Genomic DNA, 25,732 nt, shown 5'->3' on the forward strand with positions numbered 1-25,732 from the left:
TCCCCCAGTCCCTCCCTGTGCGGGCTGCCTGGAATGGCGGGGGTTGGGCTGGAAAAGCAGGTAGCATCTAGTGCCTCCCCATGGACAATGGAGGTAATTAGCGGACTACCCACTGCCAGGGAACAACTGTGACACCAGGAAGCTGCGTGGGGTGCGGCCCTAAACCTCACCCACACAGTCACACGTGTTCCGGAATTCTGAGTGTGGGGAGGTTCCGTCTTCTGTCTGCAGCACCCGGGTTCTCCTAGGAGCCTTTCGAGTGTCTTCCCCCAGTCCCTCCCTGTGCGGGCTGCCGGGAAAGGCGGGGGTTGGGCTGGAAAAGCAGGTAGCATCTTGTGCCTCCCCATGGACAAGGGAGGTAGTTAGGGGACTTCCCCCAGCCAGGGAACACCTGTGAAACCAGGCAGCTGCGTGGAGGTCGGCGCTGAACCTCCCCCACACAGTCAGCCGTGTTCCGGAATTCTGAGTGTGGGGAGGTTCCGTCTTCTGTCTGCAGCACCCGGGATCTCCTAGGAGCCCTTCGAGTGTCTTCCCCGAATCCCTCCCACTGCGGGCTGCCGGGGAAAAGCGGGGGTTGGGCTGGAATCTCAGGTAGCATCTAGTGCCTCCCCATGGACAGGGGAGGTAATTAGCGGACTTCCACCTGCCAGGGAACACCTGTGACACAAGGCAGCTGCGTGGAGAGCGGCCCCGAACCTCCCCCACACAGTCATCCGTGTTCCGGAATTCTGAGTGTGGGGAGGTTCCGTCTTATGTCTGCAGCACCCGGGTTCACCTAGGAGCCTTTCGAGTGTCTTCCCCCAGTCCCTCACTGTGCGGGCTGCCGGGGAACGGCGGGGGTTGGGCTGGAAAAGCAGGTAGCATCTTGTGCCTCCCCATGGACAAGGGAGGTAATTAGCGGACTTCCCCCTGCCAGGGAACACCTGTGACACCAGGCAGCTGCGTGGAGTGCGGCCCCGAAACTCTCCAACACAGTCAGCCGTGTTCCGGAATTCTGAGTGTGGGGAGGTTCCGTCTTCTGTCTGCAGCACCCGGGATCTCCTAGGAGCCCGTCGAGTGTCTTCCCCCAGTCCGTCCCAGTGCGGGCTGCCGAGGAAAGGAGGGGTTTAAGCTGGAAAACGCAGGTAGCATCTAGTGCCTCCCTATGGACAGGGGAGGTAATTAGCGGACTTCTCCCTGCCAGGGAACACCTGTGACACCAGGCAGCTGCGTGGACGGCGGCCCCGAACCTGCCCCACACAGTCTCCCGTGTTCCGGAATTCTGAGTGTGGGGAGGTTCCGTCTTCTGTCTGCAGCACACGGGATCTCCTAGGAGCCCTTCGAGTGTCTTACCAGAGTCCCTCCCTGTGCGGGCTGCCGGGGAAAGGAGGGGGTTGTGCTGGAAACGCAGGTAGCATCTAGTGCCTCCCCATGGACAGGGGAGGTAATTAGCGGACTTCCCCCTGCCAGGGAACACCTGTGACACCAGGCAGCTGCGTGGAGGGCGGCCCCGAACCTCTCCAACACAGTCAGCCGTGTTCCGGGATTCTGAGTGTGGGGAGATTCCGTCTTTTGTCTGCAGCACCCGGGATCTCCTAGGAGCCCTTCGAGTGTCTTCCCCCAGTCCCTCCCTGTGAGGGCTGCCGGGGAAAGGAGGGGGTTGTGCTGGAAACGCAGGTAGCATCTAGTGCCTCCCCATGGACAGGGGAGGTAATTAGCGGACTTGCACCTGCCAGGGAACACCTGAGACACAAAGCAGCTGCGTGGAGGGCGTCCCCGAACCTCCCCCACACAGTCATCCGTGTTCCGGAAATCTGAGAGTGGGGAGGTTCCGTCTTATGTCTGCAGCACCCGGGTTCACCTAGGAGCCCTTCGAGTGTCTTCCCCCAGTCCCTCCCTGTGCGGGCTGCCGGGGAATGGCGGAGGTTGGGCTGGAAACGCAGGTAGCATCTTGTGCCTCCCCATGGACAAGGGAGGTAATTAGCGGACTTCCCCTGCCAGGGAACACCTGTGACACCAGGCAGCTGCATGGAGGGCGTCCCCGAAACTCTCCAACACAGTCAGCTGTGTTCCGGAATTCTGAGTGTGGGGAGGTTCCGTCTTTTGTCTGCAGCACCCGGGATCTCCTAGGAGCCCTTCGAGTGTCTTACACAAGTCCGTCCCAGTGCGGGCTGCTGAGGAAAGGAGGGGGTTGGGCTGGAAACGCAGGTAGCATCTAGTTCCTCCCTATGGACAGGGGAGGTAATTAGCGGACATCTCCCTGCCAGGGAACACCTGTGACACCAGGCAGCTTCGTGGGGGGCGGCCCCGAACCTCCCCCACACAGTCACCCGTGTTCCGGAATTCTGAGTGTGGGGTGGTTCCGTCTTCTGTCTGCAGCACCCGGGATCTCCTAGGAGCCCTTCGAGTGTCTTCCCCGAGTCCCTCCCAGTGCGGGCTGCCGGGGAAATGCGGGGGTTGCGCTGGAAATGCAGGTAGCATCTAGTGCCTCCCCATGGACAGGGGAGGCAATTAGCGGACTTCCACCTGCCAGGGAACACTTGTGACACCAGGCAGCTGCGTGGAGGGCGGCCCTAAACCTCCCCCACACAGTCATCCGTGTTCCGGTATTCTGAGAGTGGGGAGGTTCCATCTTATGTCTGCAGCACCCGGGATCTCCTAGGAGCCCTTCGAGTGTCTTCCCCCAGTCCCTCCCTGTGCGGGCTGCCGGGGAACGGCGGGGGTTGTGCTGGAAAAGCAGGTAGCATCTAGTGCCTCCCCATGGACAAGGGAGGTAATTAGTGGACTACCCCCTGCAAGGGAACAACTGTGACACCAGGAAGCTGCGTGGGGTGCGGCCCTAAACCTCACCCACACAGTCACACGTGTTCCGGAATTCTGATTGTGGGGAGGTTCCGTCTTCTGTCTGCAGCACCCGGGTTCTCCTAGGAGCCTTTCGAGTGTCTTCCCCCAGTTCCTTCCTGTGCGGACTGCCGGGGAATGGCGGGGGTTGGGCTGGAAAAGCAGGTAGCATCTTGTGCCTCCCCATGGACAAGGGAGGTAATTAGCGGACTTCCCCCTGCCAGGGAACACCTGTGACACCAGGCAGCTGCGTGGAGGGCGGCCCCGAACCTCCCCCACACAGTCAGCCGTGTTCCGGAATTCTGAGTGTGGGGAGGTTCCGTCTTCTGTCTGCAGCACCCGGGATCTCCTAGGAGCTATTCGAGTGTCTTCCCCGAATTCCTCCCACTGCGGGCTGCCGGGGAAAGGCAGGTGTTGGGCTGGAAACTCAGGTAGCATCTAGTGCCTCCCCATGGACACGGGAGGTAATTATCGGTCTTCCCCCTACCAGGGAACACCTGTGAAAACAGGAAGCTCTGTGGAGGTCGGCCCTAAACCTCACCCACACAGTCACCCGTGTTCCGGAATTCTGAGTGTGGGGAGGTTCCGTCTTCTGTCTGCAGCACCCGGGTTCACCTAGGAGCCCTTCGAGTGTCTTCCACCAGTCCCTCCCTGTGCGGGCTGCCGGGGAATGGCGGAGGTTGGGCTGGAAAAGCAGGTAGCATCATGTGCCTCCCCATGGACAAGGGAGGTAATTAGCGGACTTCCCCCTGCCAGGGAACACCTGTGACACCAGGCAGCTGCGTGGAGGGCGGCCCCGAACCTCTCCAACACAGTCAGCCGTGTTCCGGGATTCTGACTGTGGGGAGATTCCGTCTTATGTCTGCAGCACCCGGGATCTCCTAGGAGCCCTTCGAGTGTCTTCCCCCAGTCCCTCCCTGTGCGAGCTCCCGGGGTAAGGAGGGGGTTGTGCTGGAAACGCAGGTAGCATCTAGTGCCTCCCCATGGACAGGGGAGGTAATTAGCGGACTTCTCCCTGCCAGGGAACACCTGTGACCCCAGGCAGCTGCGTGGGGGGCGGCCCCGAACCTCCCACACACAGTCAGCCGTGTTCCGGAATTCTGAGTGTGGGGAGGTTCCGTCTTCTGTCTGCAGCACCCGGGTTCTCCTAGGAGCCTTTCGAGTGTCTTCCCCCAGTCCCTCCCTGTGCGGGCTGCCGGGGAAAGGCGGGGGTCCTGCTGGAAACGCAGGTAGCATCTAGTGCCTCCCCATGGACAGGGGAGGTATTTAGCGGACTTCCACCTGCCAGGGAACACCTGTGACACAAGGCAGCTGCGTGGAGTTCGGCCCCGAACCACCCCCACACAGTCACCCGTGTTCCGGAATTTTGAGTGTGGGGAGGTTCCGTCTTATGTCTGCAGCACCCGGGTTCACCTAGGAGCCCTTCGAGTGTCTTCCCCAAGTCCGTCCCAGTGCGGGCTGCCGAGGAAAGGAGGGGGTTGGGCTGGAAACGCAGGTAGCATCTAGTGCCTCCCCATGGACAGGGGAGGTAATTAGCGGACTTCTCCCTGCCAGGGAACACCTGTGACACCAGGCAGCTGCGTGGGGGGCGGCCCCGAACCTCCCCCACACAGTCAGCCGTGTTCCGGAATTCTGATTGTGGGGAAGTTCCGTCTTCTGTCTGCAGCACCCGGGTTCTCCTAGGAGCCTTTCCAGTGTCTTCCCCCAGTCCCTCCCTGTGCGGGCTGCCGGGGAACAGCGGGGGTTGGGCTGGAATAGCAGGTAGCATCTAGTGCCTCCCCATGGACAAGGGAGGTAATTAGCGGACTACCCCATGCCAGGGAACAACTGTGACACCAGGAAGCTGAGTGGGGTGCGGCCCTAAACCTCACCCACACAGTCACACGTGTTCCGGAATTCTCAGTGTGGGGAGGTTCCGTCTTCTGTCTGCAGCACCCGGGTTCTCCTAGGAGCCTTTCGAGTGTCTTCCCCCAGTCCCTCCCTGTGCGGGCTGCCGGGGAAAGGCGGGGGTTCTGCTGGAAACGCAGGTAGCATCTAGTGCCTCCCCATGGACAGGGGAGGTATTTAGCGGACTTCCACCTGCCAGGGAACACCTGTGACACAAGGCAGCTGCGTGGAGTTCGGCCCCGAACCACCCCCACACAGTCACCCGTGTTCCGGAATTCTGAGTGTGGGGAGGTTCCGTCTTATGTCTGCAGCACCCGGGTTCACCTAGGAGCCCTTCGAGTGTTTTCCCCAAGTCCGTCCCAGTGCGGGCTGCCGAGGAAAGGAGGGGGTTGGGCTGGAAACGCAGGTAGCATCTAGTGCCTCCCCATGGACAGGGGAGGTAATTAGCGGACTTCTCCCTGCCAGGGAACACCTGTAACACCAGGCAGCTGCGTGGGGGGCGGCCCCGAACCTCCCCCACACAGTCAGCCGTGTTCCGGAATTCTGATTGTGGGGAAGTTCCGTCTTCTGTCTGCAGCACCCGGGTTCTCCTAGGAGCCTTTCGAGTGTCTTCCCCCAGTCCCTCCCTGTGCGGGCTACCGGGGAACGGCGGGGGGAGGGCTGGAAAAGCAGGTAACATCTAGTGCCTCCCCATGGACAAGGGAGGTAATTAGCGGACTACCCCCTGCCAGGGAACAACTGTGACACCAGGAAGCTGCGTGGGGTGCGGCCCTAAACCTCACCCACACAGTCACACGTGTTCCGGAATTCTGAGTGTGGGGAGGTTCTGTCTTCTGTCTGCAGCACCCGGGTTCTCCTAGGAGCCTTTCGAGTGTCTTCCCCCAGTCCCTCCCTGTGCGGGCTGCCGGGGAAAGGCGGGGGTTCTGCTGGAAACGCAGGTAGCATCTAGTGCCTCCCCATGGACAGGGGAGGTAATTAGCGGACTTCTCCCTGCCAGGGAACACCTGTGACTCCAGGCAGCTGCGTGGAGTGCGGCCCTAAACCTCCCCCACACAGTCAGCCGTGTTCCGGAATTCTGAGTGTGGGGAGGTTCCGTCTTCTGTCTGCAGCACCCGGGATCTCCTAGGAGCCCTTCGAGTGTCTTCCCCGAATCCCTCCCACTGCGGTCTCCGGGGAAAGGCGGGGGTTGGGCTGGAAACTAAGGTAGCATCTAATGCCTCCCCATGGACAGGGGAGGTAATTAGCGGTCGTCCCCCTACCAGGGAACACCTGTGACACCAAGAAGCTGTGTGGAGGGCGGCCCTAAACCTCACCCACACAGTCACCCGTGTTCCGGAATTCTGAGAGTGGGGAGGTTCCGTCTTCTGTCTGCAGCACCCGGGATCTCCTAGGAGCCCTTCGAGTGTCTTCCCAGAGTCCCTCCCTGTGCGGGCTGCCGGTTAAAGGAGGGGGTTGTGCTGGAAACTCAGGTAGCATCTAGTGCCTCCCCATGGAGAGGGGAGGTATTTAGCGGACTTCCACCTGCCAGGGAACACCTGTGACACAAGGCAGCTGCGTGGAGTGCGGCCCCGAACCTCCCCCACACAGTCACCCGTGTTCCGGAATTCTGAGTTTGGGGAGGTTCCGTCTTATGTCTGCAGCACCCGGGTTCACCTAGGAGCCCTTCGAGTGTCTTCCCCAAGTCCGTCCCAGTGCGGGCTGCCGAGGAAAGGAGGGGGTTGGGCTGGAAACGCAGGTAGCATCTAGTGCCTCCCCATGGACAGGGGAGGTAATTAGCGGACTTCTCCCTGCCAGGGAACACCTGTGACACCAGGCAGCTGCGTGGGGGGCGGCCCCGAACCTCCCCCACACAGTCAGCCGTGTTCCGGAATTCTGATTGTGGGGAAGTTCCGTCTTCTGTCTGCAGCACCCGGGTTCTCCTAGGAGCCTTTCCAGTGTCTTCCCCCAGTCCCTCCCTGTGCGGGCTGCCGGGGAACAGCGGGGGTTGGGCTGGAATAGCAGGTAGCATCTAGTGCCTCCCCATGGACAAGGGAGGTAATTAGCGGACTACCCCATGCCAGGGAACAACTGTGACACCAGGAAGCTGAGTGGGGTGCGGCCCTAAACCTCACCCACACAGTCACACGTGTTCCGGAATTCTCAGTGTGGGGAGGTTCCGTCTTCTGTCTGCAGCACCCGGGTTCTCCTAGGAGCCTTTCGAGTGTCTTCCCCCAGTCCCTCCCTGTGCGGGCTGCCGGGGAAAGGCGGGGGTTCTGCTGGAAACGCAGGTAGCATCTAGTGCCTCCCCATGGACAGGGGAGGTATTTAGCGGACTTCCACCTGCCAGGGAACACCTGTGACACAAGGCAGCTGCGTGGAGTTCGGCCCCGAACCACCCCCACACAGTCACCCGTGTTCCGGAATTCTGAGTGTGGGGAGGTTCCGTCTTATGTCTGCAGCACCCGGGTTCACCTAGGAGCCCTTCGAGTGTTTTCCCCAAGTCCGTCCCAGTGCGGGCTGCCGAGGAAAGGAGGGGGTTGGGCTGGAAACGCAGGTAGCATCTAGTGCCTCCCCATGGACAGGGGAGGTAATTAGCGGACTTCTCCCTGCCAGGGAACACCTGTAACACCAGGCAGCTGCGTGGGGGGCGGCCCCGAACCTCCCCCACACAGTCAGCCGTGTTCCGGAATTCTGATTGTGGGGAAGTTCCGTCTTCTGTCTGCAGCACCCGGGTTCTCCTAGGAGCCTTTCGAGTGTCTTCCCCCAGTCCCTCCCTGTGCGGGCTACCGGGGAACGGCGGGGGGAGGGCTGGAAAAGCAGGTAACATCTAGTGCCTCCCCATGGACAAGGGAGGTAATTAGCGGACTACCCCCTGCCAGGGAACAACTGTGACACCAGGAAGCTGCGTGGGGTGCGGCCCTAAACCTCACCCACACAGTCACACGTGTTCCGGAATTCTGAGTGTGGGGAGGTTCTGTCTTCTGTCTGCAGCACCCGGGTTCTCCTAGGAGCCTTTCGAGTGTCTTCCCCCAGTCCCTCCCTGTGCGGGCTGCCGGGGAAAGGCGGGGGTTCTGCTGGAAACGCAGGTAGCATCTAGTGCCTCCCCATGGACAGGGGAGGTAATTAGCGGACTTCTCCCTGCCAGGGAACACCTGTGACTCCAGGCAGCTGCGTGGAGTGCGGCCCTAAACCTCCCCCACACAGTCAGCCGTGTTCCGGAATTCTGAGTGTGGGGAGGTTCCGTCTTCTGTCTGCAGCACCCGGGATCTCCTAGGAGCCCTTCGAGTGTCTTCCCCGAATCCCTCCCACTGCGGTCTCCGGGGAAAGGCGGGGGTTGGGCTGGAAACTAAGGTAGCATCTAATGCCTCCCCATGGACAGGGGAGGTAATTAGCGGTCGTCCCCCTACCAGGGAACACCTGTGACACCAAGAAGCTGTGTGGAGGGCGGCCCTAAACCTCACCCACACAGTCACCCGTGTTCCGGAATTCTGAGAGTGGGGAGGTTCCGTCTTCTGTCTGCAGCACCCGGGATCTCCTAGGAGCCCTTCGAGTGTCTTCCCAGAGTCCCTCCCTGTGCGGGCTGCCGGTTAAAGGAGGGGGTTGTGCTGGAAACTCAGGTAGCATCTAGTGCCTCCCCATGGAGAGGGGAGGTATTTAGCGGACTTCCACCTGCCAGGGAACACCTGTGACACAAGGCAGCTGCGTGGAGTGCGGCCCCGAACCTCCCCCACACAGTCACCCGTGTTCCGGAATTCTGAGTTTGGGGAGGTTCCGTCTTATGTCTGCAGCACCCGGGTTCACCTAGGAGCCCTTCGAGTGTCTTCCCCGAGTCCCTCCCAGTGCGGGCTGCCGGGGAAAGGCGGGGGTTGGGCTGGAAACGCAGGTAGCATCTAGTGCCTCCCCATGGACAGGGGAGGTAATTAGCGGACTTCCCCCAGCCAGGGAACACCTGTGACACCAGGCAGGTGCGTGGAGGGCGGCCCTAAAACTCCCCCACACAGTCATCCGTCTTCCGGAATTCTGAGTGTGGGGAGGTTCCGCCTTATGTCTGCAGCACCCGGGATCTCCTAGGAGCCCTTCGAGTGTCTTCCCCCAGTCCGTCCCAGTGCGGGCTGCCGAGGAAAGGAGGGGGTTGGGCTGGAAACGCAGGTAGCATCAAGTGCCTCCCCATGGACAGGGGAGGTAATTAGCGGATTTCTCCCTGCCAGGGAACACCTGTGACACCAGGCAGCTGCGTGGGGGTCGGCCCCGAACCTCCCCCACACAGTCAGCCGTGTTCCGGAATTCTGATTGTGGGGAAGTTCCGTCTTCTGTCTGCAGCACCCGGGTTCTCCTAGGAGCCTTTCGAGTGTCTTCCCCCAGTCCCTCCCTGTGCGGGCTGCCGGGGAACGGCGGGGGTTGGGCTGGAAAAGCAGGTAACATCTAGTGCCTCCACATGGACAAGGGAGGTAATTAGCGGACTACCCCCTGCCTGGGAACAACTGTGACACCAGGAAGCTGCGTGGGGTGCGGCCCTAAACCTCTCCCACACAGTCACACGTGTTCCGGAATTCTGAGTGTGGGGAGGTTCTGTCTTCTGTCTGCAGCACCCGGGTTCTCCTAGGAGCCTTTCGAGTGTCTTCCCCCAGTCCCTCCCTGTGCGGGCTGCCGGGGAAAGCGGGGGTTCTGCTGGAAACGCAGGTAGCATCTAGTGCCTCCCCATGGACAGGGGAGGTAATTAGCGGACTTCACCCAGCCAGGGAACACCTGTGACACCAGGCAGCTGCGTGGAGGGCGGCCCTAAACCTCCCCCACACAGTCAGCCGTGTTCCGGAATTCTTAGTGTGGGGAGGTTCCGTCTTTTGTCTGCAGCACCCGGGATCTCCTAGGAGCCCTTCGAGTGTCTTCCCCGAATCCCTCCCACTGCGGGCTGCCGGGGAAAGGCGGGGGTTGGGCTGGAAACGCAGGTAGCATCTAGTGCCTCCCCATGGACAGGGGAGGTAATTAGCGGACTTCCCCCTGCCAGGGAACACCTGTGACACCAGGCAGCTGCGTGGAGGGCGGCCCTAAAACTCCCCCACACAGTCATCCGTCTTCCGGAATTCTGAGTGTGAGGAGGTTCCGCCTTATGTCTGCAGCACCCGGGATCTCCTAGGAGCACTTCGAGTGTCTTCCCCCAGTCCGTCCCAGTGCGGGCTGCTGAGGAAAGGAGGGGGTTGGGCTGGAAACGCAGGTAGCATCTAGTGCCTCCCCATGGACAGGGGAGGTAATTAGCGGACTTCTCCCTGCCAGGGAACACCTGTGACACCAGGCAGCTGCGTGGGGGGCGGCCCAGAACCTCCCCCACACAGTCATCCGTGTTCCGGAATTCTGAGTGTGGGGAGGTTCCGTCTTCTGTCTGCAGCACCCGGGATCACCTAGGAGCCCTTCGAGTGTCTTCCCCCAGTCCGTCCCTGTGCGGGCTGCCGAGGAAAGGAGGGGGTTAGGCTGGAAAAGCAGGTAGCATATACTGCCTCCCCATGGACAAGGGAGGAAATTAGCAGACTACCCCCTGCCAGGGAACAACTGTGACACCAGGAAGCTGCGTGGGGTGCGGCCCTAAACCTCACCCACACAGTCACACGTGTTCCGGAATTCTGAGTGTGGGGAGGTTCCGTCTTCTGTCTGCAGCACCCGGGTTCTCCTAGGAGCCTTCCGAGTGTCTTCCCCCATTCCCTCCCTGTGCGGGCTGCCGGGGAAAGGCGGGGGTTCTGCTGGAAAAGCAGGTAGCATCTTGTGCCTCCCCATGGACAACGGAGGTAATTAGCGGACTTCCCCCTGCCAGGGAACACCTGTGACACCAGGCAGCTGCGTGGAGAGCGGCCCCGAACCTCCCCCACACAGTCAGCCGTGTTCCGGAATTCTGAGTGTGGGGAGGTTCCGTCTTCTGTCTGCAGCACCCGGGATCTCCTAGGAGCCCTCCGAGTGTCTTCCCCCAGTCCCTCACTGTGCGGGCTGCCGGGGAATTGCGGAGGTTGGGCTGGAAAAGCAGGTAGCATCTTGTGCCTCCCCATGGACAAGGGAGGTAATTAGCGGACTTCCCCCTGCCAGGGAACAACTGTGACACCAGGAAGCTGCGTGGGGTGCGGCCCATAACCTCCCCCACACAGTCAGCCGTGTTCCGGAATTCTGAGTGAGGGGAGGTTCCGTCTTCTGTCTGCAGCACCCGGGATCTCCTAGGAGCCCTTCGAGTGTCTTCCTCGAATCCCTCCCACTGCGGTCTGCCGGGGAAAGGCGGGGGTTGGGCTAGAAATTCAGGTAGCATCTAGTGCCTCCCCATGGACAGGGGAGGTAATTAGCGGTCTTCCCCCTACCAGGGAACACCTGTGACACCAAGAATCTGTGTGGAGGGCGGCCCTAAACCTCACCCACACAGTCACCCGTGTTCCGGAATTCTTAGTGTGGGGAGGTTCCGTCTTCTGTCTGCAGCACCCGGGATCTCCTAGGAGCCCTTCGAGTGTCTTCCCAGAGTACCCCCCTGTGCGGGCTGCCGGTGAAAGGAGGGGGTTGTGCTGGAAACGCAGGTATCATCTAGTGCCTCCCCATGGACAGGGGAGGTATTTAGCGGACTTCCACCTGCCAGGGAACACCTGTGACACCAGGCATCTGCGTCGAGTGCGGCCCCGAACTTCCCCCACACAGTCATCCGTGATCCGGAATTCTGAGTGTGGGGAGGTTCCGTCTTATGTCTGCAGCACCCGGGTTCACCTAGGAGCCCTTCGAGTTTTTTCCCCGAGTCCCTCCCAGTGCGGGCAGCCGGGGAATTGCGGGGGTTGGGCTGGAAACGCAGGTAGCATCTAGTGCCTCCCCATGGACAGGGGAGGTAATTAGCGGACTTCCCCCTGCCAGGGAACACCTGTGACACCAGGCAGCTGCGTGGAGGGCGGCCATAAACCTCCCCCACACAGTCATCCGTGTTCCGGAATTCTGAGTGTGGGGAGGTTCCGTCTTATGTCTGCAGCACCTGGGATCTCTTAGGAGCCCTTCGAGTGTCTTCCCCCATTCCGTCCCATTGCGGGCTGCCAAGGAAAGGAGGGGGTTTGGCTGGAAACGCAGGTAGCATCTAGTGCTTCCCCATGGACAGGGGAGGTAATTAGCGGACTTCTCCCTGCCAGGGATCACTTGTGACACCAGGCAGCTGCGTGGGGGGCGGCCCAGAACCTCCCCCACACAGTCAGCCGTGTTCCGGAATTCTGATTGTGGGGAAGTTCCGTCTTCAGTCTGCAGCACCCAGGTTCTCCTAGGAGCCTTTCGAGTGTCTTCCCCCAGTCCCTCCCTGTGCGGGCTGCTGGGAAACGGCGGGGGTTGGGCTGGAAAAGCAGGTAGAATATAGTGCCTCCCCATGGACAAGGGAGGAAATTAGCGGACTACCCCCTGCCAGGGAACAACTGTGACACCAGGAAGCTGCGTGGAGTGCGGCCCCGAACCTCCCCCACACAGTCATCCGTGATCCGGAATTCTGAGTGTGGGGAGGTTCCGTCTTATGTCTGCAGCACCCGGGTTCACCTAGGAGCCCTTCGAGTGTCTTCCCCGAGTCCCTCACAGTGCGGGCTGCCGGGGAAATGCGGGGGTTGGGCTGGAAACGCAGGTAGCATCTAGTGCCTCCCCATGGACAGGGGAGGTAATTAGCGGACTTCCCCCTGCCAGGGAACACCTGTGACACCAGGCAGCTGCGTGGAGGGCGGCCCTAAACATCCCCCACACAGTCATCCGTGTTCCGGAATTCTGAGTGTGGGGAGGTTCCGTCTTATGTCTGCAGCACCCGGGATCTCCTAGGAGCCCTTCGAGTGTCTTCCCCCAGTCCGTCCCAGTGCGGGCTGCCGAGGAAAGGAGGGGGTTGGGCTGGAAACGCAGGTAGCATCTAGTGCCTCCCCATGGACAGGGGAGGTAATTAGCGGACTTCTCCCTGCCAGGGAACACCTGTGACACCAGGCAGCTGCGTGGGGGGCGGCCCCGAACCTCCCCCACACAGTCAGCCGTGTTCCGGAATTCTGATTATGGGGAAGTTCCGTCTTCTGTCTGCAGCACCCGGGTTCTCCAAGGAGCCTTTCGAGTGTCTTCCCCCAGTCCCTCCCTGTGCGGGCTGCCGGGGAACGGCGGGGGTTGGGCTGGAAAAGCAGGTAGCATATAGTGCCTCCCCATGGACAAGGGAGGAAATTAGCGGACTACCCCCTGCCAGGGAACAACTGTGACACCAGGAAGCTGCGTGGGGTGCGGCCCTAAACATCACCCACAAGGTCACACGTGTTCCGGAATTCTGAGTGTGGGGAGGTTCCGTCTTCTGTCTGCAGCAACCGGGTTCTCCTAGGAGCCTTTCGAGTGTCTTCCCCCAGTCCCTCCCTGTGCGGGCTGCCGGGGAATGGCGGGGGTTGTGCTGGAAACGCAGGTAGCATCTAGTGCCTCCCCATGGACAGGGGAGGTAATTAGCGGACTTCCCCCTGCCAGGGAACACCTGTGACACCAGGCAGCTGCGTGCAGGGCGGCCCTAAACCTCCCCCACACAGTCATCCGTGTTCCGGAATTTTGAGTGTGGGGAGGTTCCGTCCTCTGTCTGCAGCACCCGGGATCTCCTAGGAGCCCTTCGAGTGTCTTCCCCCTGTCCGTCCCAGTGCGGGCTGCCGAGGAAAGGAGGGGGTTGGGCTGGAAACGCAGGTAGCATCTAGTGCCTCCCCATGGACAGGGGAGGTAATTAGCGGACTTCTCCCTGCCAGGGAACACCTGTGACACCAGGCAGCTGCGTGGGGTGCGGCCCCGAACCTCCCCCTCACAGTCAGCCGTGTTCCGGAATTCTGATTGTGGGGAAGTTCCGTCTTCTGTCTGCAGCACCCGGGTTCTCCTAGAAGCCTTTCGAGTGTCTTCCCCCAGTCCATCCCTGTGCGGGCTGCCGGGGAACGGCGGGGGTTGGGCTGGAAATGCAGGTAGCATCTAGTGCCTCCCCATGGAAAAGGGAGGTAATTAGCGGACTACCCCCTGCCAGGGAACAACTGTGACACCAGGAAGCTGCGTGGGGTGCGGCCCTAAACCTCACCCACACAGTCACACGTGTTCCGGAATTCTGAGTGTGGGGAGGTTCCGTCTTCTGTCTGCAGCACCCGGGTTCTCCTAGGAGCCTTCCGAGTGTCTTCCCCCAGTCCCTCCCTGTGCGGGCTGCCAGGGAAAGGCGTGGGTTGGGCTGGAAACTCAGGTAGAATCTAGTGCCTCCCCATGGACAGGGGAGGTAATTAGCGGTCTTCCCCTTACAAGGGAACACCTGTGACACAAGGCAGCTGCGTGGAGGGAGGCCCCGAACCTCCCCCACACAGTCATCCGTGTTCCGGAATTCTGAGTGTGGGGAGGTTCCGTCTTATGTCTGCAGTACCCGGGTTCACCTAGGAGCCCTCCGAGTGTCTTCCCCCAGTCCCTCACTGTGCGGGCTGCCGGGGAATTGCGGAGGTTGGCCTGTAAAAGCAGGTAGCATCTTGTGCCTCCCCATGGACAAGGGAGGTAATTAGCGGACTTCCCCCTGCCAGGGAACACCTGTGTCACCAGGAAGCTGCGTGGAGTGCGGCCCTAAACCTCCCCCACACAGTCAGCCGTGTTCCGGAATTCTGAGTATGGGGAGGTTCCGTCTTTTGTCTGCAGCACCCGGAATCTCCTAGGAGCCCTTCGAGTGTCTTCCCCCAGTCCCTCCCTTTGCGGGCTGCCGGGGAACGGCGGGGGTTGGGCTGGAAAAGCAGGTAGCATATAGTGCCTCCCCAAGGACAAGGGAGGTAATTAGCGGACTTCCCCCTGCCAGGGAACACCTGTGAGACCAGGAAGCTGCGTGGAGTGCGGCCCTAAACCTCCCCCACACAGTCAGCCGTGTTCCGGAATTCTGAGTGTGGGGAGGTTCCGTCTTCTGTCTGCAGCACCCGGGATCTCCTAGGAGCCCTTCGAGTGTCTTCCCCGAATCCCTCCGACTGCGGGCTGCTGGGGAAAGGTGGGGGTTTGGCTGGAAATTCAGGTAGCATCTAGTGCCTCCCCATGGACAGGGGAGGTAATTAGCGGTATTCCCCCTACCAGGGAACACCTGTGACACCAGGAAGCTGTGTGGAGGGCGGCCCTAAACCTCACCCACACAGTCACCCGTGTTCCGGAATTCTGAGTGTGGGGAGGTTCCGTCTTATGTCTGCAGCACCCGGGTTCACCTAGGAGCCCTTCGAGGGTCTTCCCCCAGTCCCTCCCTGTGCGGGCTGCCGGGGAATGGCGGAGGTTGGGCTGGAAAAGCAGGTAGCATCATGTGCCTCCCCATGGACAAGGTAGGTAATTAACGGACTTCCCCCTGCCAGTGAACACCTGTGAGACCAGGCAGCCTCGTGGAGGGCGGCCCCGAACCTCTCCAACACAGTCAGCCGTGTTCCGGGATTCTGAGTGTGGGGAGATTCCGTCTTTTGTCTACAGCACCCGGGATCTCCTAGGAGCCCTTCGAGTGTCTTCACCCAGTGCCTCCCTGTGCGGGCTGCCGGGGAAAGGAGGGGGTTTTGCTGGAAACGCAGGTAGCATCTAGTGCCTCCCCATGGACAGGGGAGGTAATTAGCGGAATTCCACCTGCCAGGAAACACCTGTGACACCAGGCAGCTGCGTGGAGGGCGGCCCCGAACCTCTCCAACACAGTCAGCCGTGTTCCGGGATTCTGAGTGTGGGGAGGTTCCGTCTTTTGTCTGCAGCAACCGGGATCTCCTAGGAGCCGTTCGAGTGTCTTCTCCGAGTCCCTCACTGTGCGGGCTGCCGGGGAAAAGCGGGGGTTGGGCTGGAAACGCAGGTATCATCTAGTGCCTCCCCATGGATAGGGGAGGTAATTAGCGGACTTCCCCCTGCCAGGGAACACCTGTGACACCAGTCAGCTGCGTGGAGGGCGGCCCTAAACCTCACCCACACAGTCATCCGTGTTCCGGAATTCTGAGTGTGGGGAGGTTCCGTCTTATGTCTGCAGCACCCGCGATCTCCTAGGAGCCGTTCGAGTGTCTTCCCCCAGTCCGTCCCAGTGCGGGCTGCCGAGGAAAGGAGGGGGTAGGGCTGGAAACGCAGGTAGCATCTTGTGCCTCCCCATGGACAGGGGAGGTAATTAGCGGACTTCTCCCTGCCAGGGAACACCTGTGACACCAGGCAGCTGCGTGGGGGGCGGCCCCGAAACTCCCCCACAGAGTCAGCCGTGTTCCGGAATTCTGATTGTGGGGAAGTTCCGTCTTCTGTCTGCAGCACCCGGGTTCTCCTAGGAGCCTTTCGAGTGTCTTCCCCCAGTCCCTCCCTGTGCGGGCTGCCGGGGAACGGCGGGGGTTGGGCTGGAAAAGCAGGTAACATCTAGTGCCTCCCCATGGACAAGGGAGGTAATTAGCGGACTACCCCCTGCCAGGGAACAACTGTGACACCAGGAAGCTGCGTGGGGTGAGGCCCTAAACCTCACCCACACAGTCACACGTGTTCCGGAATTCTGAGTGTGGTGAGGTTCCGTCTTCTGTCTGCAGCACCCGGGTTCTCCTAGGAGCCTTTCGAGTGTCTTCCCCCAGTCCCTCCCTGTGCGGCCTGCCGGGGAATGGCGGGGGTTGGGCTGGAAAAGCAGGTAGCATCTTGTGCCTCCCCATGGACAAGGGAGGTAATTAGCGGACTTCCCCCTGCCAGGGAACACCTGTGACACCAGGCAGCTGCGTGGAGGGCGGCCCCGAACCTCCCCCACACAGTCAGCCGTGTTCCGGAATTCTGAGTGTGGGGAGGTTCCGTCTTCTGTCTGCAGCACCCGGGATCTCCTAGGAGCCTTCTAGTGTTTTCCCGAATCCCTCCCACTGCGGGCTGCCGGGGAAAGGCGCGGGTTGGGCTGGAAAGTCAGGTAGCATCTAGTGCCTCCCCATATACAGGGGAGGTAATTAGCGGTCTTCCCCGTACCAGGGAACACCTGTGACACCAGGAAGCTGTGTGGAGGGCGGCCCTAAACCTCACCCACACAGTCACCCGTGTTCCGGAATTCTGAGTGTGGGGAGGTTCCGTCTTAGGTCTGCAGCACCCGGGTTCACCTAGGAGCCCATCGAGTGTCTTCCCCCAGTCCCTCCCTGTGCGGGATGCCGGGGAACGCCGGGGGTTGGGCTGGAAAAGCAGGTAGCATCTAGTGCCTCCCCATGGACAAGGGAGGTAATTAGCGGACTATCCCCTGCCAGGGAACAAATGTGACACCAGGAAGCTGCGTGGGGTGCGGCCCTAAACCTCACCCACAGAGTCACACGTGTTCCGGAATTCTGAGTGTGGGGAGATTCCGTCTTCTGTCTGCAGCACCCGGGTTCTCCTAGGAGCCTTTCGAGTGTCTTCCCCCAGTCCCTCCCTGTGCGGGCTGCCGGGGAAAGGCGGGGGTTGGGCTGGAAAAGCAGGTAGCATCCTGTGCCACCCCATGGACAAGGGAGGTAATTAGCGGACTTCCCCCTGCCAGGGAACACCTGTGACACCAGGCAGCTGCGTGGAGGGCGGCCCCGAACCTCCCCCACACAGTCAGCCGTGTTCCGGAATTCTGAGTGTGGGGAGGTTCCGTCTTCTGTCTGCAGCACCCGGGATCTCCTAGGAGCCCTTCGAGTGTCTTCCCCCAGTCCGTCCCAGTGCGGGCTGCCGAGGAAAGGAGGGGGTTGGCCTGGAAACGCAGGTAGCATCTAGTGCCTCCCCATGGACAGGGGAGGTAATTAGCGGACTTCTCCCTGCCAGGGAACACCTGTGACACCAGGCAGCTTCGTGGGGGTCGGCCCCGAACCTCCCCCACACAGTCAGCCGTGTTCCGGAATTCTGATTGTGGGGAAGTTCCGTCTTCTGTCTGTAGCACCCGGGTTCTCCTAGGAGCCTTTCGAGTGTCTTCCCCCTGTCCCTCCCTGTGCGGCCTGTCGGGGATCGGTGGGGGTTGGGCTGGAAAAGCTGGTAGCATCTAGTGCCTCCCCATGGACAAGGGAGGTAATTAGCGGACTACCCCCTGCCAGGGAACAACTGTGACACCAGGAAGCTGCGTGGAGTGCGGCCCTAAACCTCACCCACACAGTCACACGTGTTTCGGAATTCTGAGTGTGGTGAGGTTCCGTCTTCTGTCTGCAGCACCCGGGTTCTCCTAGGAGCCTTTCGAGTGTCTTCCCCCAGTCCCTCACTTTGCGGGCTGCCGGGGAAAGGCGGGGGTTGGGCTGGAAACGCAGGTAGCATCTAGTGCCTCCCCATGGACAGGGGAGGTAATTAGCGGACTTCCCCCTGCCAGGGAACACCTGTGACACCAGGCAGCTGCGTGGAGGGCGGCCCTAAACCTCCCCCACACAGTCATCCGTGTTCCGGAATTCTGAGTGTGGGGAGGTTCCGTCTTATGTCTGCAGCACCCGCGATCTCCTAGGAGCCGTTCGAGTGTCTTCCCCCAGTCCGTCCCAGTGCGGGCTGCCGAGGAAAGGAGGGGGTTGGGCTGGAAACGCAGGTAGCATCTTGTGCCTCCCCATGGACAGGGGAGGTAATTAGCGGACTTCTCCCTGCCAGGGAACACCTGTGACACCAGGCAGCTTCGTGGGGGTCGGCCCCGAACCTCCCCCACACAGTCAGCCGTGTTCCGGAATTCTGATTGTAGGGAAGTTCCGTCTTCTGTCTGTAGCACCCGGGTTCTCCTAGGAGCCTTTCGAGTGTCTTCCCCCTGTCCCTCCCTGTGCGGCCTGTCGGGGATCGGTGGGGGTTGGGCTGGAAAAGCTGGTAGCATCTAGTGCCTCCCCATGGACAGGGGAGGTAATTAGCGGACTTCTCCCTGCCAGGGAACACCTGTGACACCAGGCAGCTGCGTGGGGGCGGCCCCGAAACTCCCCCACAGAGTCAGCCGTGTTCCGGAATTCTGATTGTGGGGAAGTTCCGTCTTCTGTCTGCAGCACCCGGGTTCTCCTAGGAGCCTTTCGAGTGTCTTCCCCCAGTCCCTCCCTGTGCGGGCTGCCGGGGAACGGCGGGGGTTGGGCTGGAAAAGCAGGTAACATCTACTGCCTCCCCATGGACAAGGGAGGTAATTAGCGGACTACCCCCTGCCAGGGAACAACTGTGACACCAGGAAGCTGCGTGGGGTGCGGCCCTAAACCTCACCCACACAGTCACACGTGTTCCGGAATTCTGAGTGTGGGGAGGTTCCGTCTTCTGTCTGCAGCACCCGGGTTCTCCTAGGAGCCTTTCGTGTGTCTTCCCCCAGTCCCTCCCTGTGCGGGCTGCCGGGGAATGGCGGGGGTTGGGCTGGAAAAGCAGGTAGCATCTTGTGCCTCCCCATGGACAAGGGAGGTAATTAGCGGACTTCCCCCTGCCAGGGAACACCTGTGACACCAGGCAGCTGCGTGGAGGGCGGCCCCGAACCTCCCCCACACAGTCAGCCGTGTTCCGGAATTCTGAGTGTGGGGAGGTTCCGTCTTCTGTCTGCAGCACCCGGGATCTCCTAGGAGCCCATCTAGTGTCTTCCCGAATCCCTCCCACTGCGGGCTGCCGGGGAAAGTCGCGGGTTGGGCTGGAAACTCAGGTAGCATCTAGTGCCTCCCCATATACAGGGGAGGTAATTAGCGGTCTTCCCCGTACCAGGGAACACCTGTGACACCAGGAAGCTGTGTGGAGGGCGGCCCCGAACCTCCCCCACACAGTCAGCCATGTTCCGGAATTCTGAGTGTGGGGATGTTCCGTCTTATGTCTGCAGCACCCGGGTTCACCTAGGAGCCCTTCGAGTGTCTTCCTCGAGTCCCTCCCTGTGCGGGCTGCCGGGGAATGGCGGAGGTTGGGCTGGAAAAGCAGTTAGCATCATGTGCCTCCCCATGGACAGGGGAGGTAATTAGCGGACTTCCCCCTGCAAGGGAACACCTGTGACACCAGGCAGCTGCGTGGAGGGCGGTCCCGAACCTCTAAAACACAGTCAGCCGTGTTCCGGGATTCTGAGTGTGGGGAGATTCCGTCTTTTGTCTGCAGCACCCGGGATCTCCTAGGAGCCCTTCGAGTGTCTTCCCCCAGTGCCTCCCTGTGCGGGCTGCCGGGGAAAGGAGGGGGTTGTGCTGGAAACGCAGCTAGCATCTAGTGCATCCCCATGGACAGGGGAGGTAATTAGCGGTCTTCCACCTGCCAGGAAACGCCTGTGACACAAGGCAGCTGCGTGGAGGGCGTCCCCGAATCTCCCCCACACAGTCATCCGTGTTCCGGAATTCTGAGTGTGGGGAGGTTGCGTCTTATATCTGCAGCACCCGGGTTCACCTAGGAGACCTTCGAGTGTCTTCCACCAGTCCCTCCCTGTGCGGGCTGCCAGGGAACGGCGGGGGTTGGGCTGGAAAAGCAGGTAGCATCTAGTGCCTCCCCATGGACAAGGGAGATAATTAGCGGACTACCCCCTGCCAGGGAACAACTGTGACACCAGGAATCTGCGTGGAGTGCGGCCCTAAACCTCACCCACACAGTCACACGTGTTCCGGAATTCTCAGTGTGGGGAGGTTCCGTCTTCTGTCTGCAGCACCCGGGTTCTCCTAGGAGCCTTTCGAGTGTCTTCCCCCAGTCCCTCCCTGTGCGGGCTGCCGGGGAAAGGAGAGGGTTGGGCTGGAAAAGCAGGTAGCATCTTGTGCCTCCCCATGGACAAGGGAGGTAATTAGCGGACTTCCCCCTGCCAGGGAACACCTGTGACACCAGGCAGCTGCGTGGAGGGCGGCCCCGAACATCTCCAACACAGTCAGCCGTGTTCCGGGATTCTGAGTGTGGGGAGATTCCGTCTTTTGTCTGCAGAACCCGGGATCTCCTAGGAGCCCTTCGAGTGTCTTCCCCCAGTGCCTCCCTGTGCGGGCTGCCGGGGAAAGGAGGGGGTTGTGCTGGAAACGCAGGTAGCATCTAGTGCCTCCCCATGGACAGGGGAGGTAATTAGCGGACTTCCACCTGCCAGGAAACACCTGTGACACAAGGCAGCTGCGTGGAGGGCGTCCCCGAACCTCCCCCACACAGTCATCCGGTTCCGGAATTCTGAGTGTGGGGAGGTTCCGTCTTATGTCTGCAGCACCCGGGTTCACCTAGGAGCCCTTCGAGTGTCTTCCCCCAGTCCCTCCTTGTGCGGGCTGCCGGGGAATGGCGGAGGTTGGGTGGAAAAGCAGGTAGCATCTTGTGCCTCCCCATGGAAAAGGGAGGTAATTAGCGGACTTCCCCCTGCCATGGAACACCTGTGACACCAGGCAGCTGCATGGAGGGCGACTCCGAACTTCTCCAACACAGTCAGCCGTGTTCCGGGATTCTGAGTGTGGGGAGGTTCCGTCTTGTCTGCAGCACCCGTGATCTCCTAGGAGCCCTTCGAATGTCTTCCACAAGTCCGTCCCTGTGCGGGCTGCCGAGGAAAGGAGGGGGTTGGGCTGGAAACGCAGGTAGCATCTAGTGCCACCCTATGGACAGGGGAGGTAATTAGCGGACTTCTCCCTGCCAGGGTACACCTGTGACACCAGGCAGCTGCGTGGAGGGCGGCCCCAAATCTCCCCCACACAGTCACCCGTGTTCCGGAATTCTGAGTGTGGGGAGGTTCCGTCTTCTGTCTGCAGCACCCGGGATCTCCTGGGAGCCCTTCGAGTGTCTTCTCCGAGTCCCTCCCAGTGCGGGCTGCCAGGCAAAGGTGGGGGTTGGGCTGGAAAAGCAGGTAGCATCTAGTGCCTCCCCATGGACAGAGGAGGTAATTAGCGGACTTCCCCCTGCCAGGGAACACCTGTGACACCAGGCAGCTTCGTGGAGAGCGGCCCTAAACCTCCCCCACACAGTCATCCGTGTTCCGGAATTCTGAGTGTGGGGAGGTTCCGTCTTCTGTCTGCAGCACCCGGGATCTCCTAGGAGCCCTTCGAGTGTCTTCCCCCAGACCGTCCCAGTGCAGGCTGCCGAGGAAAGGAGGGGGTTGGGCTGGAAACGCAGGCAGCATCTAGTGCCTCCCCATGGACAGGGGAGGTAATTAGCGGACTTCTCCCTGCCAGGGAACACCTGTGACACCAGGCAGCTGCGTGGGGGGCGGCCCCGAACCTCCCCCACACAGTCAGCCGTGTTCCGGAATTCTGATTGTGGGGAAGTTCCGTCTTCTGTCTGCAGCCACCGGGTTCTCCTAGGAGCCTTTCGAGTGTCTTCCCCCAGTCCCTCCCTGTGCGGGCTGCCGGGGAACGGCGGGGGTTGTGCTGGAAAAGCAGTTAGCATCTAGTGCCTCCCCATGGACAAGGGAGGTAATTAGCGAACTACCCCCTGCCAGGGAACAACTGTGAAACCAGGAAGCTGCGTGGGGTGCGGACCTAAACCTCACCCACACAGTCACACGTGTTCCGGAATTCTGAGTGTGGGGAGGTTCCGTCTTCTGTCTGCAGCACCCGGGTTCTCCTAGGAGCCTTTCGAGTGTCTTCCCCCAGTCCCTCCCTGTGCGGGCTGCCGGGGAAAGGAGGGGGTTGTGCTGGAAACGCAGGTAGCATCTAGTGCCTCCCCATGGACAGGGGAGGTAATTAGCGGACTTCCACCTGCCAGGGAACACCTGTGACACAAGCAGCTGCGTGGAGAGCGGCCCCGAACCTCCCCCACACAGTCATCCGGGTTCCGGAATTCTGAGTGTGGGGAGGTTCCTTCTTATGTCTGCAGCACCCGGGTTCACCTAGGAGCCCTTCGAGTGTCTTCCCCCAGTCCCTCACTGTGCGGGCTGCCTGGGAATGGCGGAGGTTGGGCTGGAAAAGCAGGTAGCATCTTGTGCCTCCCCATGGACAAGGGAGGAAATTAGCGGACTTCCCCCTGCCAGGGAACACCTGTGACACCAGGCAGCTGCGTGGAGGGCGGCCCCGAAACTCTCCAACACAGTCAGCCGTGTTCCGGGATTCTGAGTGTGGGGAGGTTCCGTCTTTTGTCTGCAGCACCCGGGATCTCCTAGGAGCCTTTTGAGTGTCTTCCCCCAGTCCGTCCCAGTGCGGGCTGCCGAGGAAAGGAGGGGGTTGGGCTGGAAACGCAGGTAGCATCTAGTGCCTCCCTATGGACAGGGGAGGTAATTAGCGGACTTCTCCCTGCCAGGGAACACCTGTGACAACAGGCAGCTGCGTGGAGGGCGGCCCCGAACCTCCCCCACACAGTCACCCGTGTTCCGGAATTCTGAGTGTGGGGAGGTTCCGTCTTCTGTCTGCAGCACCCGGGATCTCCTAGGAGCCCTTCGAGTGTCTTCCCCGAGTCCCTCCCAGTGCGGGCTGCCAGGGAAATGCGGGGGTTGGGCTTGAAACGCAGGTAGCATCTAGTGCCTCCCCATGGACAGGGGAGGTAATTAGCGGACTTCCCCCTGCCAGGGAACACCTGTGACACCAGGAAGCTGCGTGGAGTGCGGCCCTAAACCTCCCCCACACAGTCATCCGTGTTCCGGAATTCTGAGTGTGGGGAGGTTTCGTCTTATGTCTGCAGCACCCGGGTTCACCTAGGAGCCCTTCTATTGTCTTCCCCCAGTCCCTCCCTGTGCGGGCTGCCGGGGAAAGGCGGGGGTTGGGCTGGAAAAGCAGGTAGCATCTTGTGCCTCCCCATGGACAAGGGAGGTAATTAGCGGACTTCCCCCTGCCAGGGAACACCTGTGACACCAGACAGCTGCGTGGAGGGCGGCCCCGAACCTCCCCCACACAGTCAGCCGTGTTCCGGAATTCTGAGTGTGGGGAGGTTCCGTCTTCTGTCTACAGCACCCGGGATCTCCTAGGAGCCCTTCGAGTGTCTTCCCCGAATCCCTCCCACTGCGGGCTGCCAGGGAAAGGCGGGGGTTTATCTGGAAAATCAGGTAGCATCTAGTGCCTCCCCATGGACAGGGGAGGTAATTAGCGGTCTTCCCCCTACCATGGAACACCTGTGACACCAGGAAGCTGTGTGGAGGGCGCCCCTAAACCTCACCCACACAGTCACCCGTGTTCCGGAATTCTGAGTGTGGGGAGGTTCCGTCTTCTGTCTGCAGCACCCGGGATCTCCTAGGAGCCCTTCGAGTGTCTTCCCTGAGTCCCTCCCTGTGCGGGCTGCCGGGGAAAGGAGGGGGTTGTGCTGGAAACGCAGGTAGCATCTAGTGCCACCCCATGGACAGGGGAGGTAATTAGCGGACTTCCACCTGCCAGGGAACACCTGTGACACAAGCAGCTGCGTCGAGAGCGGCCCCGAAACTCCCCCACACAGTCACCCGTGTTCCGGAATTCTGAGTGTGGGGAGGTTCCGTCTTCTGTCTGCAGCACCCGGGATCTCCTAGGAGCCCTTCGAGTGTCTTCCCCGAGTCCCTCCCAGTGCGGGCTGCCGGGGAAATGCGGGGGTTGGGCTGGAAACGCAGGTAGCATCTAGTGCCTCCCCATGGACAGGGGAGGTAATTAGCGGACTTCCCCCTGCCAGGGAACACCTGTTACACGAGGCAGCTGCGTGGAGGGCGGCCCTAAACCTCCCCCACACCGTCATCCGTGTTCCGGAATTCTGAGTGTGGGGAGGTTCCGTCTTATATCTGCATCACCCGGGTTCACCTAGGAGCCCTTCGAGTGTCTTCCCCCAGTCCCTCCCTGTGCGGGCTGCCGGGGAAAGGCGGAGGTTGTGCTGGAAAAGCAGGTAGCATCTTGTGCCTCCCCATGGACAGGGGTGGTAATTAGCGGACTTCTCCCTACCAGGGAACACCTGTGACACCAGGCAGCTGCGTGGGGGGCGGCCCCGAACCTCCCCCACACAGTCAGCCGTGTTCCGGAATTCTGATTGTGGGGAAGTTCCGTCTTCTGTCTGCAGCCACCGGGTTCTCCTAGGAGCCTTTCGAGTGTCTTCCCCCAGTCCCTCCCTGTGCGGGCTGCCGGGGAACGGCGGGGGTTGTGCTGGAAAAGCAGTTAGCATCTAGTGCCTCCCCATGGACAAGGGAGGTAATTAGCGAACTACCCCCTGCCAGGGAACAACTGTGAAACCAGGAAGCTGCGTGGGGTGCGGACCTAAACCTCACCCACACAGTCACACGTGTTCCGGAACTCTCAGTGTGGGGAGGTTCCGTCTTCTGTCTGCAGCACCCGGGTTCTCCTAGGAGCCTTTCGAGTGTCTTCCCCCAGTCCCTCCCTGTGCGGGCTGCCGGGGAAAGGAGAGGGTTGGGCTGGAAAAGCAGGTAGCATCTTGTGCCTCCCCATGGACAAGGGAGGTAATTAGCGGACTTCCCCCTGCCAGGGAACACCTGTGACACCAGGCAGCTGCGTGGAGGGCGGCCCCGAACCTCCCCCACACAGTCAGCCGAGTTCCGGAATTCTGAGTTTGGGGAGGTTCCGTCTTCAGTCTGCAGCACCCGGGATCTCCTAGGAGCCCTTCGAGTGTCTTCCCCGAGTCCCTCCCTGTGCGGGCTGCCGGGGAAAGGCTGGGGTTGGGCTGGAAACGGAGGTAGCATCTAGTGCCTCCCCATGGACAGGGGAGGTAATTAGCGGACTTCTCCCTGCCAGGGAACACCTGTGACACCAGGCAGCTTCGTGGAGGGCGGCCCCGAAACTCCCCCACACAGTCAGCCGTGTTCCGCAATTCTGAGTGTGGGGAGGGTCCGTCTTATGTCTGCAGCACCCGGGATCTCCTAGGAGCCCTTCGAGTGTCTTCCCCAAGTCCGTCCCAGTGCGGGCTGCCGAGTAAAGGAGGGGGTTGGGCAGGAAACGCAGGTAGCATCTAGTGCCTCCCTATGGACAGGGGAGGTAATTAGCGGACTTCTCCCTGCCAGGGAACACCTGTGACACCAGGCACCTGCGTGGAGTGCGGCCCCGAAACTCCCCCACACAGTCAGCCGTGTTCCGGAATTCTGATTGTGGGGAAGTTCCGTCTTCTGTCTGCAGCACCCGGGTTCTCCTAGGAGCCTTTCGAGTGTCTTCCCCCAGTCCCTCCCTGTGCGGGCTGCAGGGGAAAGGCGGGGGTTCGGCTGGAAAAGCAGGTAGCATCTTGTGCCTCCCCATGGACAAGGGAGGTAATTAGCGGACTTCCCCCTGCCAGGGAACACCTGTTACACGAGGCAGCTGCGTGGAGGGCGGCCCTAAACCTCCCCCACACAGTCATCCGTGTTCCGGAATTCTGAGTGTGGGGA

This window comes from Camelus bactrianus, unplaced genomic scaffold (genome assembly GCF_048773025.1).
Source record: "Camelus bactrianus isolate YW-2024 breed Bactrian camel unplaced genomic scaffold, ASM4877302v1 HiC_scaffold_43, whole genome shotgun sequence".
Lineage (NCBI taxonomy): Eukaryota > Metazoa > Chordata > Mammalia > Artiodactyla > Camelidae > Camelus > Camelus bactrianus.